General features: G+C 36.9%; 1 protein-coding gene across 6 annotated transcripts in view; it reads right to left on the minus strand.

Annotated features, from left to right (window-relative positions):
- Nucleotides 1-21,709, minus strand: part of LOC131061649 (putative cyclic nucleotide-gated ion channel 8) — a 95,062-nt gene extending 73,353 nt beyond the window's left edge. The window contains exons 1-2 of one of the 6 annotated variants that reach the window (XM_057995441.2): nt 21,439-21,697; nt 15,762-15,835 (exon numbers count right to left, since the gene is read on the minus strand). The gene's annotated coding sequence lies outside the window, so the exon portion shown is untranslated. Of the gene's footprint in view, nt 1-15,761; nt 15,836-21,438 lie in introns of those variants that run through there. The other 5 variants (XM_057995439.2, XM_057995444.2, XM_057995443.2 and 2 more) reach the window with 5 other exon arrangements.
- Between the last annotated feature and the right edge of the window lie 4,683 nt (nt 21,710-26,392).

The following is a 26,392-nucleotide window of genomic DNA, read 5'->3' on the forward strand; positions in this document are numbered from 1 at the left end:
GACAGTTTAGTTAGCCGTGTCATTTTAATGTTTTCAATTTTTTAGTCTTCAATATGACTGTCCCAGACTAGGACTGTTTTTAATTTTTATTTTTATTCAAAGTTGCAGGGGCACGGATACAGGTTTGGATATGGAAACGGTATCAGATACAGATATGGCCATATTTCAAGACCACTAATATGGATGTGGCAAGATATCATAAAAAATAAATATATTGAAAGTTAATTTCCGTATTAGATAATTATCAATATAATAATACATTTAAACTATCAATCAATTTTTATTATACATTTTACTAAATTATTTTAATATTCTCTTATCATATAATAATAAGACCTTTGAAATATCTTCCCTCATAAAGGTATAATTTCTTTAATAAAAGACAAGATACTAACATTCATATAATATAACCATTTTTATAAAAAATTAAACCATTTATAAATAGAACTAAACAATTACTACACTGCCTTGTTTTCATTTATGAAAATTTAAAATTAGATTTCTTTTAGTATTATATGCCTTCCAACATGACACTTAAGTTATATAAATTTGTCAGACAAATCTTACAATACCAAACAAACAAAATATGTCGATGTAGCAATGCTAAAAAAGCATCCAGAAAAATGCAAGGCAAAACATGCAGTAAAACCTTAGGAAAATCACACAAAAGTACTGACAAGTAAAATCATGCAAAAAAAAATGCAGAAAAGATGCCCACAAAACTTCTTCTATAAAGATTCACTGAGCTTAGGTTTATTTGTAATTTTGTAATACTAATAAATAAAAGACTAGTTTTTTTCCCCACAAATTTAGAATTTTACATGGGACCTCCTAGTAGGGACACCCCCTTTGGGTTCTGCTGTTTTTGTCTCTCCTTCATTCTTTTCTTTTCTTTACTCTTCTGCCTCGCTCTGGCTCTTCTGTTCCAGCATTTGGTGCTGAGCCATCCCTGCATGTCTTCTTGGTGTCCTGATCTTTTCCCAGTGACTCTCCATCTCCATTCCCTCCCAAATTAGTTGGAGGTACTGTTTATGCGGGCAGATTTATGGAAGAGGGATTTACATTTCCAGTGCTACTCTGCCATGTTGATCTCTCTGTTTTGGCCAAGATGATCTTAGTGGCATCACCCTTTTTCTTGGCCACCCAAACTTGGGTCCTTCTTAGGACTGTTGCGATCCTTCTATCTAGGTCTTCTTCCTCAAGTTGAGTCCAATCAATGGGATCCAAAGGCTGTGTTTGTACATGAGAGGCATGTGTGGGGTCAATTATATCAAACCCATCGTCTATAACACCATCTACATCCCAACCAAGCTGGTAGTCCAGTATTTGCTTCAAGGTCATCCTCGACCAGTCTCCTTTCCTCCTTCCAAGATCACCTGTGTAGTCTTCCCAATAGTCTTCAAGCTGAGGCACATGATGGAATGCAGGGCCCAAGTGCAAATTATCCTTAACAAAGTCTTTATTGTCGAATTTTAGCCTGAGGACATCATGAGTGTCTATAACACATTTTTATGCTACCATCACAATGTTCAAGGCATTCAACTGTGTCTTAAAACGATATAACCCTAGAGTGATGGGAAACTGAATGCAATTTTTTCTTCTTTCACCACATCTTTTATTTACCTCACAAATATGCCTACAAAGCTCAATTATGATGAGCTTATCCTCCACATAACTGGATAATTTTAAGGGGAAACCATCAAAACCTCCTACCCTTATGTAAGTGAATACCTGCCATACACCTTTATCAATGTGGCTGCTTCATGTGAAATTCTTTGTTCTGGGTGACCCTGCAACTATCTTACCAATTTCATGGTAAATACATCATTTACTCTTTTGTAATTTGCATAGCTCCTTTGCAGCTGCAAATCGAGATAGAAGTCATAGATTTGAATTTGTTATCAAATTCCTTCACAAAATCTAAGCCATGCAGTTGGGTGCAAGCTAAAGCATATAACAAATAAAAGGACATATAAAAGAATCTGTTTAGTCTAAATTGAGTTATCATGGCGGGTAACCGATCATTGATCAACCCTGCCCAATCCAAAGATGCTTCTCCTACACAAATAACTTGAACAAAGAAAAATATTCACTCAACCAAGTTGAATGCATCTCCATCCCCTCTGAGGTTGTGTAACAAGACAATAATGTTTGCGATCTCTCCTTTTAGAAAGGATTTGTGAATGGTGTTGGGTAATTTAGATTGTCCCTTCCTAGGCATAGCAAACCATTCTTTTGTGATCACATTCCTGTAGAAACCCTCTTTGGTGTTGAACTCAGAATTGGGATAGTGTAAAATCCCAGTTTGCATATTCTTCTCTGTTCAGCAACTGGAAAAAGTTTTGAATTGTAGCTTGGTCAAGGGTTACAAGGACCCTGTTGTCCCATGTCTTGATCTCCATAGTGTTGGGGTCATATCAGTTAATGCATTCTAACACCAAGTCTACACACTGCACCACAACTGGGAAGGCCACTCTCTACTAGCCTTTGCATGATTGGGTGTCGGTTGGGGTTTCCCACTCTCTATCGGAATCCGCTCAACTTCAATTTTATGTGGCCCAATTTTGTGTTCCCTATTTTTGGTTGTGAGCATTCAAGCCCATTTAGGTTCTCGTACCTAGATACTCAAATTTCATGTTTTCCCCCTTTTAAATGTAATCCACAACAAGAATTCAATTGAAAAACTCCCTCTCATCTTCGATTGCTTTTATAAATTCCAAGCATAATGGAACCAAAATGTTATAACCTGGACCTCACTTTATCAGGCTGTGGGTAAAAAGAAGGCTAAAGATGTCAGAGCCTCTGAGATGCAATTGCATAGTGCCCTACAAATGGCTGAGCTTGATCTTCAAGGGGATCCTGACAATGTAGCACTCACCAATCAACTAATTAAGGCCAAGAATGATCTTAGAAGATTGAAAAATCAGAAAATCAAAGGATGGAGAACTAGGGCTAAGTTAAACTGGCTAGATACTGGGGATCAAGGATCTAAATTCTTCTTCCAGATTCTTAAAATGAAGCAAGCAAGAGAGAAAATAGACACCATATGGGAACAAAATAAGAACCTCTCTGAACCAACTGAAATTCTAGAGTGCTTTGCTCAGTTCTACAAGCCATTGTTCCCTGCAGAACCAGTTAGGGAGGAGCAGGATAATGCTAGAAAGATGGTCATGTCTTTGGTCCCCAAACTTCTTGATGAGGAAGATAGTAAGATGCTTGAAATGACTATTTCTAAAGAAGAAATCAAGAAAGCTATATCGGCCCTCAATAATGACAAATCCCCTGGCCCTGATGGATTTCCGATAGAATTCTACAAAGAAAATATTGAATGGGTTGTGGATGATCTTCACTCTCTATATACTGAGGCTATTCACATTGGATCCCTGGGAGCAAACATTAACCAAGGTCTGATCAAGCTCATCCCTAAAGAGGGTGACAGAACCCTAATTAAAAACTGGAGACCTATTACACTGTTGAATGTGTCATATAAAATCTTAGCGAAATTGACTACATACAAATTGGAGAAAATCTTACCTAAGATTATCAGTTCTACTCAAACAGGGTTTGTCAAAGGACGGTATATACTAGAAAACCTAATCACATGTTGGGAATCACTCCATTGGGCAAAGGAATCGGGGCAAAATGGAGCTATGTTACTCATAGACTTCGAGAAAGCTTATGATAGAATAGAATGGGAATATATCATTTAGATGCTTCAATCATTAGGATTCCCACCTGGATTTTGTAAACTGGTCAAAACACTATTATGTGATGCTAATGCTTCCGTTGAAGTAAATGGGATAAGGTCCTCCAATTTTACACTAACTAGATCTATCAGGCAAGGATGTCCCTTAACTCCAGCCCTATTTGTTCTAGCTGCTGATGCAATGTTCTACTTACTTAAAGACTCGTCTATCACTCCTCCTGTTAGGGGCATATCTTTACCTAACAAAAAGGAAATATGTAATGTCCAATTTGTTGATGATATTGCAATTTTGATTAAACTCGAGGAAGAAAACCTTGCTGCTCTGCTGAAAAATATAGATATATTTTGCCTAGCCTCTGACAGTATGATAGCTATGCACAAATCCAATCTCCTTGGCTGGGATGATAACCCCCCGAACTGGCTCTCAAAATTATCTCTCAACAGGTTGGGCCCTACATAGATTGTAAAATACCTAGGCATCCCTTTCTCTGTCCTTCCAAATTTAAAAGAAATGTGGGAATGGGTAAGAAATAAGATAGAGAAGAAGCTCTCTAAATGGAACAGGAACTATCTGTCTTTGGCTGGAAGATTTCAGGTCTGTCAAAAGATATTGGCATCATATAATATCTATTTCTCCTCTGCTTGGCTCTTTAAAAACTACCAATTCAATCATATCCAAAAACAAATTAGGGAATTCCTATGGTCAGATGGAAAAGGTACTAGGAAGCAACATGCAGTGAAATGGGAGTGGTGCACTATGCATAAGCTTTCTGGTGGGATGGGGTTAAAAGACCTCAAACTACAGGGCATTGCCCTCACCTCCAAGTGGATTCTCAAGGCCATGGAAGGGGATGAGCCATGGAAAATTCTATTAAGAAATAATATTGCATCCTCAATCCCTAAGAAAGCCAGAAAATGGAAGGATCTCCCCATGCTTGACCTTCTTCTTGGACAGATAGAGGTATCCCCAACTGGTTCTGAGGTCTTTAAGTCCCTATGGAAAGCTTGGGAACAGGTGAAGCACTTGGTACACATCAAAGTGAATGGAACTATACAGGGGCAGATTGCCAAGAACAGGTCAATATGGTGGAATCTATTTCATAATGGGAAACCCTTAGCCGCTCTTCAAGGCTGCTCTGCACTGAAATGGCACAATATGGGTATTAAATATTTTGATCAGATATTTGAGAATGGCCAATTGAGACCATGGGAGGAGCTGAAACTTACCTTCTCTATCCCGACATCCCAGAGCAGGACCTATAACATCCTTAAAATGGCCTTAGCTTCTGTCTTCCCCCCCTCTCACCCTCCTCTCCCTCACTCTCCCCTCTCTGCACTCTGTTGGGCCGATGGCACACCTCTCCCCTCCCTTAAAGCCAAATGCATATATTCTTCACTTACCGAGGCTGATACCATATTTCTTCACCTTAACAGATGCTGGGGTCTAAACTGGGAACCAAAGGACTGGAAAGATAGGTTGGGTAAGTTTTGGATGGCTCAAAATGAACCAAAAAAACAATTGTTCGGCTAGCGCCTGCTGTTAAATAAACTCCCCATAAAAGATAAGGAGGGTAATTGCATAAACTGTAAAATATGTAGAGTGCTTGAAACTGTGAAACATATATTTTTTGAATGTCACTTTGCAAAAGAAATATGGAGATTGTTCGGCCTTAATCTGGAATCTAATTTTGTTGAAATCATAGATGTTGTTTTAGGCTACATTAAGGGCTGTAGGAAAACTGCAAATATCTTTTGGTCTTGTTTTTCTTTAGAGGTTCTTTGGCTTATTTGGAAGTATCGCAATGATGATGTCTTTGATAACAGCACCAGGCACCTCACTGAGTCTCTTAGGAGACTCATTTTTTACACTGTCTCGATGCAGATCATTGTGGTAATAAAGCTGGATTTAGACAAATTTGACAGATGGATAAAGGAAGGAGCCACCACTGTGTACATCCAAGAGCTATCTCACGGCTTCACGTGGGAGAGGGATGAACCGGGCAAGGCCGCATTTGAACAAGCACTAATGGCCTTCATGAGGCAAATGGAACGTAGACACCTACACATGGAGATCTCTCGGGAGGAAGCTGACCTGATCCATGAGCGCACCTCACACCCCCACAAACAAGACATACTTGATGGTCGAGTGGAAGAATGGCAGAATGGAAAGATGGGATGGGTGGCTTGGATCCCTCCATTGGGAGCCAACGCTGCACCAAAATCTGAACTCTTATTTTCCTAGTTCTCTAAGACTATCTATTTTGTTTTTGCTGTTATAAATATGTGTATCTAATGTAATCATCTTCCCATAGTGGAGGTGCTCGTCAACTATATATTTTTTGTGTGTGCACCTTCCCTTGGTGCCTTGATTCTGCTAAACTCAGACATTCCTGATGATATGTAATGTTTATATGATATCTAATCCAAAAAAAATTCCAAGCATAAAAATTCTTGCTCAACACAACTAGCTACTTAGCAGTTCTAAGAAGCTTACCCCTCTCCAACAGTGGCGGCAATCCTGGTTGCTTGTTGAGCTCTAATCTCTTTTCTTACTTCTCTTCTTGGTATAATAAATCTTTCGACAAAAGTTTCTGGGTAAATAAAGAAAGAATTTTGAAATTTTGTCCCAGTACATTCAATGCTCCACCAACTACCACATTATGTAATTAATGTTCCATGCCTTCCACTCTCCCGTCGTCATGTCACCTTCGCATCAATTCAAAAATCTTCGTCGGATTACACCTTTAGTTCTAGAGTTCTCCTTTAATTCCGCCCAACACAACCTTTTTATTTTAGTTCCTTCATGTCTTGAAAATGAGTGGCAGTTTATATAATAGTTCGCAACACTGTGTCGGGAGCTGACCTTAGTTCTTGAGCTCTCACTTGGACCCAAAACGTGTAATGAGTCATTTTTGAAAGACCATCGAATCCCAACCATAGTCTTAGAACTTAAACTTTATAATCTTCGGACTTTGTTTTCCTTTGTGTTTTAGTGCCAATTGATCGATCTGGCTCCGACATGGTTCGAGAACCATTGTCAGAGTTTGATGACTGACTTTGAACTCTTAAGAATTGAACAAGTCAAACCAAGGGGCATTAACAAGGAAACAAAAATGAGTTTAAGTGGATATGTCGAAGTTTGACGCCACATTTGGAACTACAAGACTTGACTAACTTGAACCGAGACATCAAAAAGAAAAGCATAATTTAGTTCTAGTTTATGTGTCAAGGTCTGACAAGGAAAGTGTACCTCTTGACTTAGTGTTGGACGAGTTGTCAAGGACCGACGTGACTTCTTGAACTAAGATGAAAAACCAACAGTACTCAAAGAAAGGAACATGAGTGCTTAAGTTAGTGCAAAAGGATTTGTCAGACTCCGACAGGAGTACTTGAACCAAAACAAAATCCCGACAAGCCATTCAATTGACCAGGTATTTAGAACTTTTGGAATTGTGCGAATGACCTAGTTCATGATTTTTGTACCAACATTCAAAACATAGGGATCAAGACAAAAATTGAGGGGAATGATGAAATTCGGGCAACAATATGGAGGTCAGAAACTTCAAACAAGAGGTAGGAGGCCTTTTGCTATTATCACACTGGAATTGGAAAAAAGTCCAAAAAAAATTTCTCTACTACTCTTTTTGACCTTAATGTTTGTTTTCCCTAAACAAAGGATATTCACCTTTGCATCTTATGACTCCAAATCTATATTACTAAGTTCTTCAAAAACCGGTCTCATGCCAGCTCCAAAATGCTCTAGGAGCAGAAGAAGCAATGGGAGGGCCATAGGAGCACCTTGGGCATACCCATAGAGAACCCAAGGTGGCTAGGACACTCCAAGGCACCAACGACTCTCAATAGATCCCAAGTACTCATGTGATCCTATTTATTGGTATTTTGGGCAAGGACCGTTATTTGACCAAAAATATGCTGTAATGACAATATTTGACGTTCATGGCTGCAATCTTTTGTGTTGACTAGAGTTTCTGCTAATTTGACTTGACAGTCTGCTGTTTTCACCAGAATTTTAAGGGAAGTTGACTGATTTGACTTGCTATTGAGTATTGTATTTGTCCTTTGATATTTTTTAACAAACCGATATAGCAATTTTGACACCTATAACTAGGTTTCAATAGGAAATGTCTCTGAAATGGAGCTTGTGGGTAAAAAATGCCCCTCAATTGCCCCAAGAACAGCTAGGCATCCCCTTTATTTGCTTTAAAAAACAAAAAAAAGGGAGACAAAACAGAAAAAATAAATCCTGCTTGGACAGATTGGATTATATTACAAGGGTAGGCTGCAATCCATAAACAATCATTTTAGTTATGATCATGTAAATGATCTCAAAATGAAATGGACTTATATTGCTCAGACATCTGAGGCATATTATTTAAAAAACCATCCAATCATTTTTCCTTGTCAACTTGCACTAAGAAAAGAGGTTTCTTTATTTTGGCTTGTGTGATGGGCTTATAAAAATCCAATTCTATAGCATTTGATAATTTGATGAGTCTATAGAGAAGCTAATTCCTTTATCTAGATATATCTATATGCGATTTTGTTGGATTAGTATTGTTTTAACAGATGTTTAAACATGTAGGATTGAAGTGGCCTCTGCCATGTCCCCTGCCAAGATAAACAGCAGCTTGTATAATGAACAAGTCACGGCCTGTATTTAAATAAACCTAGGCACTGGAATTAATAACAATTTAAAGGGCCAACTACAATTAGAAGAAATTAAATAGCAATTTATTTTAAATGGGACCGACTGAGATTTATTTAGGCAAGGGGGTGGGGGCCGACTGAGTTTCATTAAGGATTATTAGTGGTCAGCATAATAAAAGGCAGTGGTTAACCTAAAAAAGTGTGATGATAGATTAACATGCAAAATCGCATAATCAAGTCAACTAACAGATAATTAAATATGACCATGCATATGATTTACGCTACACATGCGCACACGTAACTCGACATCGTAACTAATTATGGTTTGCATTCTATTCGGTCCTCATGCGTAATTTTACTCATGCTATTTTCCACATGCACATTTAATTTCCACATGTCATTTATGAGATGCATGGTTGTTCAGTTACTTATCTATTACTTGCATGTGCAAAAATGGTTAATTTAAATTTTTAATTATAACTGTGAGTTTTAGTTTGGTTTAACTAGGTTTAGGACAAGCAGGTCCTTACATTTTAATGATTTTGAAGAGGTGTAACTTCCTCTAATTGAAAGATATAAAGAGGAGAGCAATTAATTGAAGAGGATAATCATTGGATCATCAAAAAAGACATCTATTTGTAATAAGATCATTGCAAAATTACAGAATTCAGAAATCAAGGGAAATCTGGAAAAAGAAAAAAAGAAAGTTAAGATACAAACGCAGAGATAAGTTTAAGAATAGAAGCAGATTATAATAGGCCCGTTAATGGGCAAATTCAGGTTCATCCGATTAAGGAGGTTATAGTGAAAGTCGAATGGAGCAAACCAAAGGAAGGGTGGCACAAGGTAAACTTTGACAGTGCTTCCAAAGGTAATCCAGGCCCGTCCAGAGCAGGTTTTGTTGCGCGAGATTGGCATGGTAACATCATCACAATAGGGGCAAAAAAATTACCTGATGAAACAAACAATGAAGCAGAGGCCCAACCGGTCAAAATGGGCAAATGGCTAGGCCTCACAAAGATTCACCTTGAGGGGGATTCCATGATAATTGTGAATGCTATAAAAAATGGGGAAGCCCAAGCATGGCATTTAAATAAATTTATTCAATCTCTTAAACATTTACTCCACACCTTTGAGGCGTTTGAGGTGTCGCACGTCCCACGTGTAGGAAATGATGTGGCAGATACTCTTTCAAAATGGGCAACAAAACAATTCCGACGATACAGAGGGGGTTTTGGAGGATTATTGAAATCTTACGGGTTTTTCCCAATTGGATTGGGAGAGTGGTCATTCACTGCCATGAGTAGATGGCAATCATTTAATGGCGTGTTGGTGAATGTGACTTCACCCGTGTGAGGTGTTTTTAAGGGTGGCAAAGATGGCAAAAGCGGTGTGGAGAACATTTATGTTGGCAGGTGTCATATTTCTACATTGACATGGAGGCCAACTTTTCGCTTATCACTCCTCGACAGTAGCTGACCTTTTTGGGGACGATTTCTACAAAACGACTCAAAGCCCTCTTCAAATTTTAGGACAATGCCTTTGTGGAGATCATGGTGACCTTGCTGGGTGATATTTTCCAGCATTCGAAACACAAGTACAGGACGAATGTTGACATTGTATCAATGGTGGTTGCCTAGGGTCTAGAATTGGGTCGTAGTGAGGAGGAGATTAAATGGGTCATGAACGCATGCATTCATGAGGACTGAATTCATAAGCTGGGTTCAATCTTGGAATGGGCAATTTCGGGTGCAGGCTTTGATATCTGTGAAGGACTTGATGGAGATGATGAGGAAGTGCGTGAATTGGTTCATTTCATGCATTTGGGCGATTGGAGAAAATCAAGATGAACAACGTGCGCAGGTGACTATCGGGTGGGACGCATTAAGGTTTTTTCTACAGAAAAAGGAGATGGCACTACGGAATAATTCGCCAACGGTGGAGAAAAGTACGAGCAGAACAAGGAAGTAGAAGATGGCAGTGAAGGTGGCAACAAGGATTGGAAGATAGTCCAAGTGGTGCTCTAGTGTTGGCTCCACTAGTGTGTCGGTTGGGTTTTCATTTGTTTTTTATTGTAGTTTTGAAAACTCATACTACATAACGAAGTTTATAGACTTTAACTATTACCAGCCATTTTTGTGTTTAGGGTTGGTCTTTTGAGTAGGGTTCCCCCTATTTGTTTGTGGGATGCTGGGGGTATGTAAATCCTATAATCTTTAGGGGCTTCAGAATGTATGAAGGATGTATCATGGGGTGATTTGGAGTAGGGGTGTGCCAGTTAGGTTTTCATTTGTTTTTTACTGTAGTTTTGAAAACTCATACTACATAACGAAGTTTATAGACTGTAACTATTACCAGCCATTTTTGTGATTAGGGTTGGTCTTTTGAGTAGGGTTCCCCTTGTTTGTTTTGTGGGATGTTGGGGGTATGTAAATCCGATAATCTTTAGGGGCTTCAGAATGTATGAAGGATGTATCATGGGGTGGTTTGGAGTAGGGGTAAATTGTAGTTATTGCAAGCCTATTTCTTCTTGCAGGAATTTTTGATATGATATATGAACTATCTTTTATATTATCAATAAAATCAAATATATAGATGCATAGATATATTTTGTAGAAATTAAGTAGTTGCTTAGAGTAAGTAACTTATTTGCATTTCCTTTTAAGAATAATTACTAGAAAATTCATATAGATAATCGGGTTTGAATTTATTAGAAATGACTTTCAAATAGGAAGGATAACCGGCCTTTCGAGTTCACGAGAGGTGAAGAACTGACCATTCCTTCATCAAGTATGCCACCCCAAGACGCAACGCTAATGGGTCAAGAGGCATATGAGTGCTCCCGAGCTTGGTGAGAAAGCAATCTTCATGCTTCTTATCAAGCGCACCACCTCGAGATGGATGGATTGAAGATCATGCCATGCTTGTGAGTTGGGAGGCAAATGAATGCTCCCAGGTTGGATCGAAGAGGATGGTGCACCTCCAAGGCGGATTGAGAGATGGAGTGGACCAAGATCCTGCTATAATCATGGGTCAGAAGGTGAATGAGTGTTCCTAGGCTTGAGGGACTTTAAAGTACGCCACACCGAGATGAAGCGTTTGTGGGCCGGGAGGTGTATTGGTGCTCTGGGCTTGAGGGTCTTCACAAGTATGCCACCCCGAGATGGACAGAATTTAGATGTTATCATGGACTATTAATACTTAATGATTTTAATGTCACTTTCTAGTGATTAGTATTGTTTTAAGGACCTAGACCAAGATTATCTTATAAAGGACATTTCAAATAGGCAATTTCATATTCATAAATGTATTGTAATTCTTATCTGAATTTGAAATTGTTGTTTTAGGGTAAAAATTACTAATATCCCTAAGGGTACATCACAGACTCTATCATAAATCTCATCCATCTAGTCTAACATTATGATTTGTTTTAAAAGTTGTTATAGTTTCCTATATAACAAATTTTATCATTTCCTATTTATATTTTGAATGCTCACAATTGCATAGAGTCATCACAAAGCTTTATCTAGAATCCTATATTAATCCTATTTGTATGGACCCAACCATAGGACCACCATGGTTCAGCACACATTTGCAACAAGATACTCATGATCACAAAATCCCACACACACACACACATACATATGTATATATACATACATATATATGTGTATATATACATAGATGTGTGTGTGTGTACATATACATAGATATGTATATAGATATATATATATATAGCCGTATCCAATAGAGAAAAAAAATTCTGCACTGACATACAAAAACCCCATTCCCATACGCTACCCTCTACCAGAACCAGCAACTTAGCTACAAATCTATGTTTCAAAAAAGAGAAATTGTTTTCCATTGTAGAAGAACTTTATAAAGCTCATTCTTGTCCTAATTTTTTGACAAGTTTTTGAATTGCATTATTTAAAGCAAGGGCACCAAGTAGTACCACCTCCCCTACCCATCCCCATTGCCCTCTACATCTTCCCCAACCAAGTTTATCTGCTTGGAAATAGTTAACTGTGTTTCTTTAGTAGCAATAAATTCTGACAAGTTGATAACACACTTTAACCTTTGCCTGATCTCTCTTTATTCTGCAAGTTTATTGGGTTTTGGCCAAGCACGTGGCCTTAAAAAGTGGACTTTTTATTCCTAGATTCATTTTAGCAGCTACTCTTCTTAGAACACTCATTTTGTTATGCTTTCACTTTTTTTCTTATAGCCCCATTGTGCATGATTGATAGAGTTTTGAACTGATTTCGGTCACAATGGTGATAGAGAGGCTTATGTTAATGTGAAGTGCCTCTCACATGTTGACTTGTTTTCATGGGTTGCTAATAAGAAATCCTGTCGTGTATTCATTGTATAAATCATCTGAAGATGAGCTCCACTATTGTTCTTTAGATTGATTACTCATCGCTGCTGATTTGAGATTGTCCCTCCCCATTCTTACCCCTTGTAGGTGACACCATCCTTGTTCTTTGAGATGGTATGCCATAGGAACATTGATTTACCAATCATTTCCTCTTATGTGGAAAGATTTGCTGATTTGATTTGATATCCTTGGCCCTTCCTTGCAACATCTGGATGAATTATATGATGATGAGATGCTAATAGGATCAGAGATGGTAACTGTAAACTGATTGTTCTTGCTTATGCAGCTATAGTCACCTCTCATGATATGACTCTATGGTATTATCAAGTAAGGTTTATTTTGTTTCTTTTTCTTTTTTCCTCAACCAAGTAGTGTGGCTTGACGGGAATTGTTGTGTGGTCAATCCACACTCAACGCTTGCAAATGGATGCAATATTAATCCTAGTGTAGCATCGTAAATTGTATCCCTATACGTTTTCATACTCACTTACGCCTCACTTTAGCATTTTGGCCTTCTATGCTCTGATTGTGCCTGATTTTGCTCACACAAACTTGCAATCTTCATTTTCTGCCTTGCTCTCTAGTCCTTTGTTTAGCCATGATGAACTGGACAAGGGCACCCAAATGCCCTTGTCCTCTAGGCAGAGGCACCCAAACACCCTTGTCCAAACCAAATAGACCCAATTTTGGACCCTTCAATGGTCGGAAAATGTGGGCATGAATTCCTTTTCCGTGTCCTCCTGCATCATAATTTCAAACACGTTTCATGAGGTGAGGTATAAAAGCAAACCTCACCCCCTCATTTGAGACATCTTTCAATTTTGAATTCAATTCCGATCAAGCAAACTCAAGTGAGCAAGCAATCAAGAATTATCAAGGTAGTGAATGAGAGGTCAAGTATTCAGATTTCAAGCATTCAAGATGGCATCCATGATCAAGTTCTTATGAAGACATCTATGCATTTCTACATAACAACATCAACCTTTCCATGAAGACTTCAACACAAAGAAGATTCATAAAAGTATAACATTCCAATTCAGTATTTCAATTTCAGATCTAGCCTTTGCCCTTTCAAGGTGCACTTTCCATTTCAATTTCAGTTCAATTATAGAGTTGATTCTAAACCCAAGGTTTGACCTAGGCAAACCCCTATCGACCCAACAATAATTTTCCCTCTAACCATGTGTAGGTGACGGATTCAAGAGACAGCAAATACAAATTCAGAAAGAACATACAAAGACGCACAGAACCAGCTTTTGCAAAGGCGAAAAAGTGAGGACAAGGTCGCTTGCGCACCATTGTTTGACACTTTTCCAACAGAATTTCGAGGAAACACTCAAAACAGCATCCTGATCTTGAAAATATATCTATTGCCCACATTTGACACTCCTTGACGATGGCACCCAAGCACCATTGTCCCACATTTCCGAGTCTAGATTTCGGACACAAGTTCCTCTCTGCTTCCTATTTCCAAATTTGTACTTTATGACTGCATATCTGATTTGAAACTGTCTGTGCATGCCGATTATTGTCAATTTCACATCGTTAACCCTAGATCTTGCATTCGATTCACAACATTTCCATAGCTCATTTTCACCTCAATCAAGGAGAATTGAATTCACCTTACCCTTTTCCGTTCAAAATTGGAGGTCAATCCAATCGAGTTCATTCTCGTTCCAAATGTAATTCTTGGAGATAGGATCAATTCCTAGTTTGCATGCATAAACTTATGAAGCCTATTTCCAACCATTACACCTAGTATGTTGTTGGCTCCTGGTAAAGAAAGCTTTCCGATGTTTATATCACCAGTTGTACATTTACTTGCATCTCTTGGTAAAAGCAAACTTGCTGGTGTGTATGTCACCAGTTGTACATTTACTCATCTGTTGCTAAAGGCAACCTTGCAGTGATTTATGCCTGGTACTAACTTCTGTCTCTTGGTGAAAGCAGACTAGCTGATCCGCATCTCTCTTGGCCAACCAGAATAGCTTTAAATTTGGTGTTGCCAGAATATTCCAAGGTTGTGGAGGTTCTTAATTCAGGCCAAATTTTAGTCAGTTTTCCAAGCTGGACAATTATAATTTGTGGATAAAGTCCAAGGCTTTCAATTGTGGACATAATTTGTGAGCGTTGTTTCTGAATGATCCTTGGAATGTAGAGGATCCTTGTTTGCTAGATGCTTCAAGTTTTGACTCTCAGGGAGATGTCCACAGCAATGGCCATCTTCTTTCTCCACTTGAAGATGAGATTAAAAAGAAGTTCTCAGATCATAATTTGCATCTTCCCACATTCCCTCCCTATTAAGTTCCCAGATCACCAGTTGTGGCTAACTCCCAGGAGATATTGCATTATTGAGGCCACTTTAGGTATACAATTCATTCAGCCTGATTCCTTAACTTACGGGGCCCACCTTATGGCACTTACATTAAGCCTGGTCCACCTTGTATAAATAAGGGGATCAACATAGGCTAAAAGTCAATTTAAGGTCAGCACTCATAGTGTGTGTGCTTGCAATTTTACTATCAATGCTTCAGACCACACTCCATGATCCATCATTTTGCCTGGATCATGGAGTGTGATCTAAAACATTGATGGCAGAATTGGAAACACAGTTTTTTCCAGAAGCTTTGCATATTTATCTAATGGACTGTGAAAACTCGTTTTAATTATAAGGGATTTGCATGTCGGTCTATTTATTCAAGATCAATGTGTCAAAATAATAAAGTGATAGTTGTTACACTCCTTGTACAATCCATATTGTCTCCTATATTTGTATTATCATTGCATATTATTATGGATGTTTATATGACAATTGCTCTCGTTTGCCAAAAGATTAAGGTAGTTGTGAATCTTGTCTTAATAATCTTGGCAAGGGGTGAGTAGATAATCTGCAGAGTATTATTTGCTAAAACCTAAAGGAGGGAGAAAAAAAAAGATTATAAGATAAAGAAGGCAAAGAAATGATGTGTTCAAAATAGTGAGGAACTTAGAAGTAGTTTTACTAACCTTATAGTTTTGCCTGAACAAAGGTCAAGACATAATCTCAACAAGCAACACTGCCATTTGATTCATACTAGCAGCTAAAACATTTTAAACGAAGTATTTAATAAAGGAATTATAAATAAAAAAGTAAAGAAAATTAATGACTTCAATCTTAACTAGAACAAAGCATTTTTTAAGGAACTTGTGATTATAGTTGAAAGTTTGAAACTGTGTCGATGCAAAAAGACTTTATTGTGATATATTACCAACCATACAGCATGCATATTACGTAATAAAATTCCTTTCACAAAATAGTTGGAAATAATTGCAATAGATGTAATGAAAAATGCAAATAATTGCAAAGTGGTTGTTATTCTGGTTGAGCGTGATTCTTGCATATATTTTGGATACCTTGTGCACTTGCTCAATCTTAGCTACAAAAGTTGGATAAGAAAACAATTTAAATCAAACAAGTCTATGGTGAGGCCATTTGGATCAAAGTTGGGTAAGAAAATAATTTAAATCATAGATCCAAATGTTCATCACAAATCACCACATGTCACAAGCCACATTTAGATCATTCTTGTGACTAGAGCTACTAAAGGTAATTCAAACAATGAAATTTTTTATTTTATATTTAACTTTAATAATTTATTTTAAAAATTTAACTATGCATTCTTCTTTTTTATTATTTATAAAAAAATTCAAATAAGTCAATGAGACCGAATTTGCATCCAACACAATTGTCTTGAGACAACTTATGAACATGTTCTAGCATGGTCATCAACCAATCATGGTCTACATGGAGGCAACCCAACTCTAAAGGGCAACAAATGTCAAGCAAATCATTCTAGATGGCACTTGGTGGTATCAAGTGGAATATCTTCTTAGTTTCATCGAACATCATAAGTATGATCCACTTTACTGAATTGGATAAGCTATGTTTGAGAGTGGTTTACAATGGCATTGAGTCAATAATTAAGAAAATGATATCCATCTAAAGTGCAAAAGAGTGAGATCTTGAAGAAACTTTCCACAAAGAGGTTAACTCAATTTGTGTTGTGCAATGGAACAAGATGACCACCCCACTCCATCTTCGTGCCTTCACATTGACTCCCAAAGATTACAACAAAGAGATCTTTGCTATGCCGACAAGGATACCACCATACCATGATGTAGAAATCAACAAGGGGTTTAGGTAAGCACCTACTAAAGTCTTCCATGATCCTAATATGGAGGATGTAATTACAAGTGAGTTTATTAATTTTGCAACCTCCACTAGTCAATGTGTTTTTGCTTTTCGTGACAAGTTTAGGAAGGATGCTCACTCTTGGTGGTACCTCAATGGCCATAAATTGCCACACCTCCAAGCCGCTTGCAATCAAAATTTCATCACAAGCTTATTAATTTTTACCCACTCCCTAAAGTTGATTTTTTTTCATTTTAAATTATTATTTTCAAATGTGAAGTTTGATTTATAATTTATTAATTTAACAACTCTAATGAGAACCACCTTTGCTTCAATAGGTTGATAATTCTTCTTCGTCTAAACAGAATTAATGTACATACTCTTTCATCCACTTAGGGAAGCACAACCGATCGGCATTAAGCAAAGCAGAGAAGCTACTAACATGTATTACAACTTGCACCTTCTTACTCACAAAGATGATGAGCACAAGGAAAGGGCAACAAAGTTGTGGAATGTAGACCCAAAGTAAACCCACTTGGATCTTTCTTTTGTTGCACAATATTCAACATTTAAGGAGTCAAGTAGCCAACATATTTTTAGTCCGAGGGATAATGGGGTTCCATGTGGTTCTCCTAATCTACTTGCATCATCTAATATTAATAATGATGATGATTTTGGTCTTAATGATGAACCATTTGATGCTGATTACTAATTGTATAATTTTAATCTCGAATAATGATTATATTTCATGACATTTTAGTTTGATCCTTTTGATATCAAATTGCTAAATTAATATATTATATTTCAAATTTGTAATGGTTTTGTTTCATATGCAAGATATATGGTATTCTTGACTTGATTTAGTTTTCAAGCATATATATGCATACAATACATGTATTAAATAAATATATGCCTTTTATATGGTCATACTAGCCCCCTAAAAAATATGTCGTACCGATGTGTGTGTATTGTGTGTTTTTTGGATGGACATACCTACCCCCCCCCCCAACCAAAAAAAAAATGTCGTACTAACACACCATATCCCCATATCCATAGCCGAATCTAATTCGACAATTCAGCTTTACACTAAAGCTTACACAATATTTTATCATACCAATTATCTTATGCAACCTTCCAAGCCAAGAGACATAACCTTATAATAAATTTCTTCCTAGCAAATATAGTGCATCCTAAACCCTAAGCATCCATAATCACTCTCCAATTTACCTAATAAAAGGGACTACCTCAATCTATATTAAATAACAATACATAGGTTGAAAACAACTATTTTTTGTACAAAAACATAATAAAAATCATAGTTTGAGAACTAAGACTCAAACTCGACTTGGCAACCCAAAATTTTGACTCAAACTTAGGACTCGGCATGAACTCAATGAAAAGATCAACACACTTGAAAAAAGAAACCATAATTACACAAAAAAAAAAAGATATTAATGCATTTAGAGAACAATAAAAATCTAATTTGACTATTAATTTGTCATAATTCAAACATTAATGTCATATGATCCAACTCTCAAAATTTAAATTTCATAGTTTCAAAGTCAAACAATACACTGTAATACAACAAAATTATAAATAACTAATGTACAACAGCATTATAATTGTTTACATATGATAGTATGTCAAATGAAAAAAACAACCAAATACAATCTACATCTTTGTCTTTCCCCTCCTAGAGTAGCTTAATTTTTCAAGCCTTGAACTAGAAGGTAAGTTAATATCAAAATGATGATTGATTGTTTTTTCAAAAGTGTCTTCATTTTCTCCATTGCATCCAAGTTTGCTGCTTTTGTTTGATGATTTGATCAACTTTGAATCCTTAAAAAATTCTCTCCTCAAATTGTCTTCTTTCTATGTTGATGCTTAAATGAGTGAAATGGGTGAATAACAGCAAAAAAAAATGACCAAAAAAAGGTTGAAATTTCACTTAAAAAAGCGTGGCTATTATGTCCAATCATCAAATAGAAGAGTTTGAGCTCAAGACTCGGAGAATCTTGGAGCAGTACTCAGCCAAGTACTCTCCAAGACTTGGCTACACTCAGCACGGGAGTCTAGTTGAATCGGCTCGGCCTACCCAGGGACTCAAAAGTTTGCAAAGTTTTGCAAAGTACACGAAGAGTCTTCAAACTATGATAAAATTGATGATATTGACTATGTTTTGCATTTCCAAAGATCTCTCTCGCATATCATGAAGCTGACAAAGATTAGCAGATTTCTCTACACTTCTTCAAGAAATATGATTCGTATAGTTATTCATTTCTATCCTTATTGGCTAGTGGCTCAATGTAATATGCAAACATAAAAACAAAAAAATTTAAATTGTACTAATTCTTTCATTTTTAACATTTATATTGTATCGTCTCCCATCAATTGCGGTAATATGTACTCCCTTGACTACTGTTTGGAGACATTGTTAGTCACTTTTTTGCCTTGTGCTCTTTCCAGTCATTTGTATTACCAAGCACCTAGCAGATTATTGCTATGTTACTATTGTTTTAGGTGGATGGTGAAATCTTAGATTGTGTCTCACTGCTACCCATGTTTTCAAGTCTCCTTATAATAAATATTTTACATCCTCGGAGTCCTTTTCAAGCTATACTAATTCATCTTTGATTCAAACAAAGCCTCTATAGGGCTTAAGAATTTGAATTGACATGGTAAAGGGGCTCCGGGCTTCCGCTGCTTAAGAAAGTAGTGGCTTTAACCGACCCAGTTCTCCTGCCACTGCCAAAAAGACTCTGCACCAAAATCAATAGGCACGGGAGCTTTAATTGAAAAGACATGATTGCGTACCTTGCCTAATGGCCATGATATGGATTTGTATTCCACAGACCTCTATCACACTCAATAAACTATTTTCAGATACTTTTCAATGGTTAAATTACATTAACTAGACAAAATGACTGGAACTTATACTGTCGTTTTGAGCACACAAAGTAAATCAGGGCCATTTTGCAGTGCCCATTCAAGTAAAGAAGGACTTCTCACAGAAAAAAGTTGTTTTCAGTTTACCAGCTAAAGCAGGTCCGTTAAGATAGATGAAGCTAACTTTGACAAACGTGTATATTTGTGTCTCTTCTAAAAATCTAAATTACGGACCTCATAGACAGCTAGTGTTAGTTTAGTTGAATCCAGTTAACCCACTGTATCTGGACATGGTAAGAAACTAAAAGCTTGCTAAGTTCGATTTTATTGAGAAACGTGCTGAGAATACCATCAAATAAGATTAAGCTGTAATTGCAATGCTTGAGTTTGGACGAAAGTAACTGCTAATGTACTTTATGTAAACTTTCAAGCTAATATTATCGTACTGTTATTTGACTACGAGAAAATATCTATGTCCAAAAAGGCATTGCACTGAGTATTTAACAAAAAAACTTTAGTGGAACAGAAAATGCAGGCTTGAGAATATTTTCAAAAGCATCAAGCCCACCCTCAGCCATCAATTATTGGTCAACCACAAATTCTTTTACATCTAGAGAGCTGCACATCTGCTTGTGAATTGTTCGTCAAATCACGTAATTCAGAAACAGGATTTCCATTATAAGCTAAATTCTGCCTAACACATCCCCAACTCCGTGTTCAAATTCCTTGTCCATATCCCCATATAATTTTCCTATTCAAATATCATTTTTAGGATTAAGGAGTTACTTATAGCATCTACTCGTCCCTTTTTGCGATGACCCCACATAAACTGGCCTCAAAATGTCCTACACATACTTTCGAAATTCTCAAAGCTACAGGTTCAAGTCACCACGAGAACTTCTACTGCTTTTGGGCTGGAAAGCATGTAAATGTAATGCTCAGTGCGCCACAGATTATTTTTCTGATACTCTACAGATATAGTTTAAAAGAGCATCTAAGCTAGTTGATACGAATATTCAATTTATTATAGACAATTAAGAATAACAAATTGGAAATTAGTCGTAGAAGCGAAATAATAGAAGACTAAGAAACACCAGTTAAAATTCCATCTTAAATGTTACTTTGGGAATTCGAATATGGGTCTGTATTTCCACCTCAAATGTTACTTTGGGAATTCGAATGGAATCTGTATAGTGAGAACCCAATACTTTAACCACTTGACCTCCCCCCACCTTGAACAATGGATCACAGGTTCAAAAATTATGAAATCCGTTATTAGAATAAAATCATTAACTTTCCTGCTTTTCGAATAAAAAGCCTGTGATTCCTATATTCGATGAAGCCCAAATTAAAAAACCATGAAATCTCAAATTAGGATAAAATCATGGAATTCAAATTCTAGGATAGTTTCCTTGTAAGATTTTTCCTCCTGTGTTTCTCAAAACACAATCACAGACTCAAACCCACATGGAGCAATCTAAACCTCCACCTCCGCTGCCAATATATGGATTTACCGGATCCTTCACCCTAATCCCAAGCTATGTGCAGAAAGTATAAATGAACAAATACTTCACTTTGAGAGCAAAAAGTGATGGAAAATGGAAGTAGAAAGTGAAAAGTGCATACCAGTGATGAAAAGTTGCAGGACTCCAGGATTTGGCTCCCCCTGTAAATGTATGGTGGTGACCTCTTAAAGGTGAATAGCTCGAAGCCGGTCGCATCGAGGGCAGCTTCCCAGAGTTTTCGGGTACGGTATGACTTGACTGCCTGAGGTGTTTGCACAATAGCAGTCAAAGCTGGTGATTGGTGTCATGGACCCCATTAATATTCCACACCGTGTATATGGGGACTGCTTACTTCTGCAAATCCTGACGTTAAACCGGTTTGTCCTATACATTAATACATTGACGAAAAGACACTGCATATTCTTTTTATTCTTATTTTTTTGCGTTTTTCTTCAATTAAAATGAAAAACACTTATTTTTTTGCGTTTTTCTTCAATTAAAATGAAAAACACTTATTTTTTTATGTTTTTCTTCAATCAAAAAAGAAAAAAAACAGCCTTTGACGTCTTTGAAACGGTCTGAGTCACGCTCGTTCAAATGTTGAGGATGTGATGATATGACGAGGAAAGTAAGGGCTCCCTTTATTTTTCTAATTTATACAGGTTTTGTGGAAATGTCAAGAGGAAAAGATATTCGTTATATTTTACTTTTTGAGGTTTTTAAGAATGTCAAAAATAAAATAATCATAAAAACTGAACTTTTTTAATTTAATTATGTTTTGTGAAAATGTTAATAGAATGGGTGTGGACAATATTGTATACAGATTTATAGATTTTAAATGTGTAATTTTTTATCATCAATATTTTCTATTATATTCTATGATTCATCATTATATTTAAATAGAGCTAGAGCACATCTATTAATTTCTTTCAGAGATAGCTCAATTATTATCTTCTCTAGCTTCTTGGATTTGAAGTAAAGTTATTTTATTCTTCTATGAAGGTTATCAATTAACAACATGAAATTTTTACAGTTCATGATAATAATAGACATAGATTAATAGATTTTCACGGTGTAACTTTTTTACCATCAATATTTAGATCATATCCTATGAACTATTATCAAAATCAAACATAGTCAAAATCTACAACTTAATGTTTATTGATATCATGAATTGTGAAAATTCTATGTCGTTAATTGATACCCTTCATGGCAGGGGTGGGGGGGGTGGGGGAGCGGACATTACTACAAAACCAAGTAGCTAGAGAAGCTCGAAATTAAGCTCTCAAAGAAGTTAGCAAACCCACTCTAGCTCTAACTAATTTCAGTGATAGATCATGGAGTGTGATCCAAAATGTTGATGGTAAAAGGGTTACACAATCAAAATCCAAAAACTATGTACATGAATATCATGAATTTCATGTTGTTAATTAATAACCTTCACAAGCTCAAAATTGAGTTCTCAAAGAAGTTAGTAGACCTCTTCTAGCTCTAACTAAAAACCATGATAGATCATGCAGTACGCTATCAAATCCTAAAATCTATTTGCAATAATACCACGTATTGTGGAAATTTCATAGTTTTAATTGATACCCTTCACGGGAGGGAACTTTATTGTAATTCCAAGTAGCTATAGAAGCCTAAAATTAAGCTCTCAAAAAAGTTAGTAGACTTGATATAGCTCTAACTAATATTGATGATGTATCATGAACTATGATCCGAAAAGTTGATGTAAAAAAGATAAATAGTCAAAATCTATAAATCTATGTGCATTGAGATCATGTATTGTGAAATTACATGTTAGAGACATCAAATTTTCATGGTCCATAGTAATTGCACATATGATTTATGGATTCAGCTTTGCTTTTACATCAATGTTTCAAATCACATTTTATGATCCATCATTAGGATGAAGAGTTGGAGAAGAACACAATTCAAAGCATGAAACAACAATTGAAAAATCAAAAACTCAAAAAATAAGAACCATCATCAGGATGAAGAGTTGGAGGAGAAAAAATGGTTGATTGAAACATTGATGTAAAAGCAAAGCTAAATCCATAAATCATATGTGCAATTACTATGGACCATGAAAATTTGATGTCTCTAACATGTAATTTCACAATACATGATCTCAATGCACATAGATTTATAGATTTTGACTATTTATCTTTTTTACATCAACGTTTCAGATCATAGTTCATGATACATCATCAATATTAGTTAGAGCTATATCAAGTCTACTAACTTTTTTGAGAGCTTAAGATAAAAAGTGAGGGAGAGGGGGGAAGGCTACACAGTTCAAAGCATGAGACTATTGGCAAGAGACATTGTTATGGTGATGTTATGGATATTACTTAGGGGTTGTCATTGATGGCAACTCAGCCTAGTAATTCTATCTGGTACCTATAGATTTGATCTACCAAAAGTCATATTGACTTTAGGCATAAGTTCGACAAAATGTGAGCACAGTATTGCAGATTCATTGAGCACAATTCATTCCAGGTTGTATAGTTTTGGTCGTTGTGATTGGATGTTTGAGGCAGCTTACTTCGCATTTTTAGCCTCCGGTGTTGATTCTAGTGCATGATTCTTAATCCAGTATCTGGTGATTCTGGAAGAGCAGAGCTATTGTGTGGACAAGTTGGGCAATGTGTGTTACGGAATTGTAAGGATGATTTTGGTGATTGGTGTTGTGTTCGAGGAGTTTGTGTCATTGTGTGTGAAGCTTGTGATCACATGTTTTAGGTCCAGTATATGGATCTATGATGGATTGAGCCAACATGAGACTACACGTTTCATATTTTGCGGTTTTGTGAAGCCAACTTGATGGAGATCTATTTTGGCAGTGTGGATATATTAGATCGACTTGGATGATCATTTTATGCGAAGTTGTTTTGGGAGCGATTAAGAGCAGTTTCACATGTGCATCTTGGGTTTTGGTGATCCGGTATTTGGCCGCAGAACAGAACATAGCAGTTTTTCAGATTAGTGGAAGTGGATCACTTTGAGCTTAACCGGAACTGATTCCTGGCATTTGTAGATGCTCTATTCAAGTTCACAAATTGTATTTTTCTGTATATCTCATTTGTAGGACAGTGAGTCCTTCAGGGTTGCAGCCCTGTTTTGTATTTGAGGAGTGAGCTCCAGGCAGTGTGCCCAAATGTAAGTGCATTCCCCTTTTGTAATATTGTTTTACTATTGGCCATAGTATAATAATATTGTGGGTACTCAATTGTTGGCATTGTATTGTCATTGATGTCAACAGGTATGTACTTTACCAGTATGGATAGCTACCGGTATGCAAGGTGTATGCAAGATGCAAGCAAAAGATGTTACCAGTATGGATGTTCACCGGTGAGTAAGCATAGAGACAACTAAAGGTAAGACTGGTTATGTACACCGATATAGCATGATCAACATGTATGTATTGTCAACCGGTATGCAGGAAGGTGTAGTATCAACCGGTAAACAGGGTCACCGGTGAACATGTATCAACAAGCAAAAGACAAACTAACAGAGTGAATGATTGTCAGATCACATAGAGTGTGAACACAAAATCAGGAGCAATCCAAGTTAGCTTGATGTAATCGACAGAACAATGAAGAGATGATACAAGGGTTGACCGGTCATTGCATGACTAGTAGGAAAAGAAGACCGGTAGCATAAGGCAAAAACCGGTAGTGTGTTTTTTGGTTGGTGCATGAGACTGAACTGACATAGTGAACTAAGGTGGATGCCGAAAAAAATGACACGTTGGATCCAGGTGGCTAACGTGCAGTGGTGAAGATTACATCGGTGAGGTGATTGCCGACTAAGTCTGTATTAAATGAAGATTGCAAAAATCACAGAGTTGTAGTGGATTGCAGCTCAAAGCAATTTAGAGGATAGAGAATTGATTCTTTGACATCTTGATCGAAGCAGGACATCTGATCATCTCGTCGACCTGGAGAAGGAAACTGCTAGACCATTTAATGTGATTGATAAAAGCAGGGTTGGTGTTTGCTAAATATAGTAAACGTGTATTGGAAGAAACAAATATGGCAATGCAATATGGTTTTGTTGCATGTTATCATCTCGGAGAAGAAATCGAATCAGATTTGATACGGTTCATGGTAGGTAGAAGAAACCCTAACCGCAGATAGTTTGAACCTCATTCTAGCAGGAAAGCTTATGTATAAATATGCAGATTGAAGAGATGATGTGTGATGTCAGTTGCAAGAAGAGAGTGTGCTTGAGCAAGTAGAGAGATAGTCAGTATGAGATTTCATCGCAGAAGATTGAAGTGATTGAGTATTTGAAGGTAGAACCAGTAAGAGGCCTTAATCGATAGAGACAGGGAAACCGGTGAATTGTTACATTGTATCACAGTCAAATAAACCAACAGTGATTGAACTGGTAGGAAGGCATTAGAGAGTGATAGAGTGCAGGGTGATTATCAGAGGAAGTCAAGAGAGGCAAAGGCTGACTGGTAAGGGGTCAGAGTGTGGTGGAGTGTATTAATTGGAGGTGTTAGAAAATCCATATTTAACAAGGTTCTTTGTAATAAATTTTATATCATTGTATATCACTAAATTGGTGCTCGGTGTAGGGGTTGATGCTCCTTTGGGTTGGTGCCCATAAAATCAGGGGTTAGTGCTCCTTGGGTTAGTGCCCTAAAATCAGGGGTTAGTGCCCTAAACTTTGTATTCAATGTTTATTGTGAGGCTGCATTGGAGCAGTAGACTCCAGCAATATTTCTCACCGAGGTTTTTCCCACATTGGGTTTTCTTCATACATCTGGTGTTGTGAGATGCATTCCTTGTGTGTTTGATTACTAGTATTTTCATTACTTTACTGATTACACACACATAGTTGGAAATTGTTTGAAATCATTGATTCATCCCCCCTCTCAATGACATATTGTGTTCTACATCAATCCCACTGTGGTTTTTCCCTTTCTGGGTTTCCACGTAAAAATCTTGGTGTTATGGTTGTGTGGTTAATTGTTTTATGTTTCTGCTCTTTGATTACTTTCTCATGCATCTGGTGGTTTAAGAATCAGATTAATGAGTTTGCAAATTATAAAACATTGATTC

Source organism: Cryptomeria japonica, chromosome 7, assembly GCF_030272615.1.
Source record: "Cryptomeria japonica chromosome 7, Sugi_1.0, whole genome shotgun sequence".
Classification (NCBI taxonomy): Eukaryota; Viridiplantae; Streptophyta; class Pinopsida; order Cupressales; family Cupressaceae; genus Cryptomeria; species Cryptomeria japonica.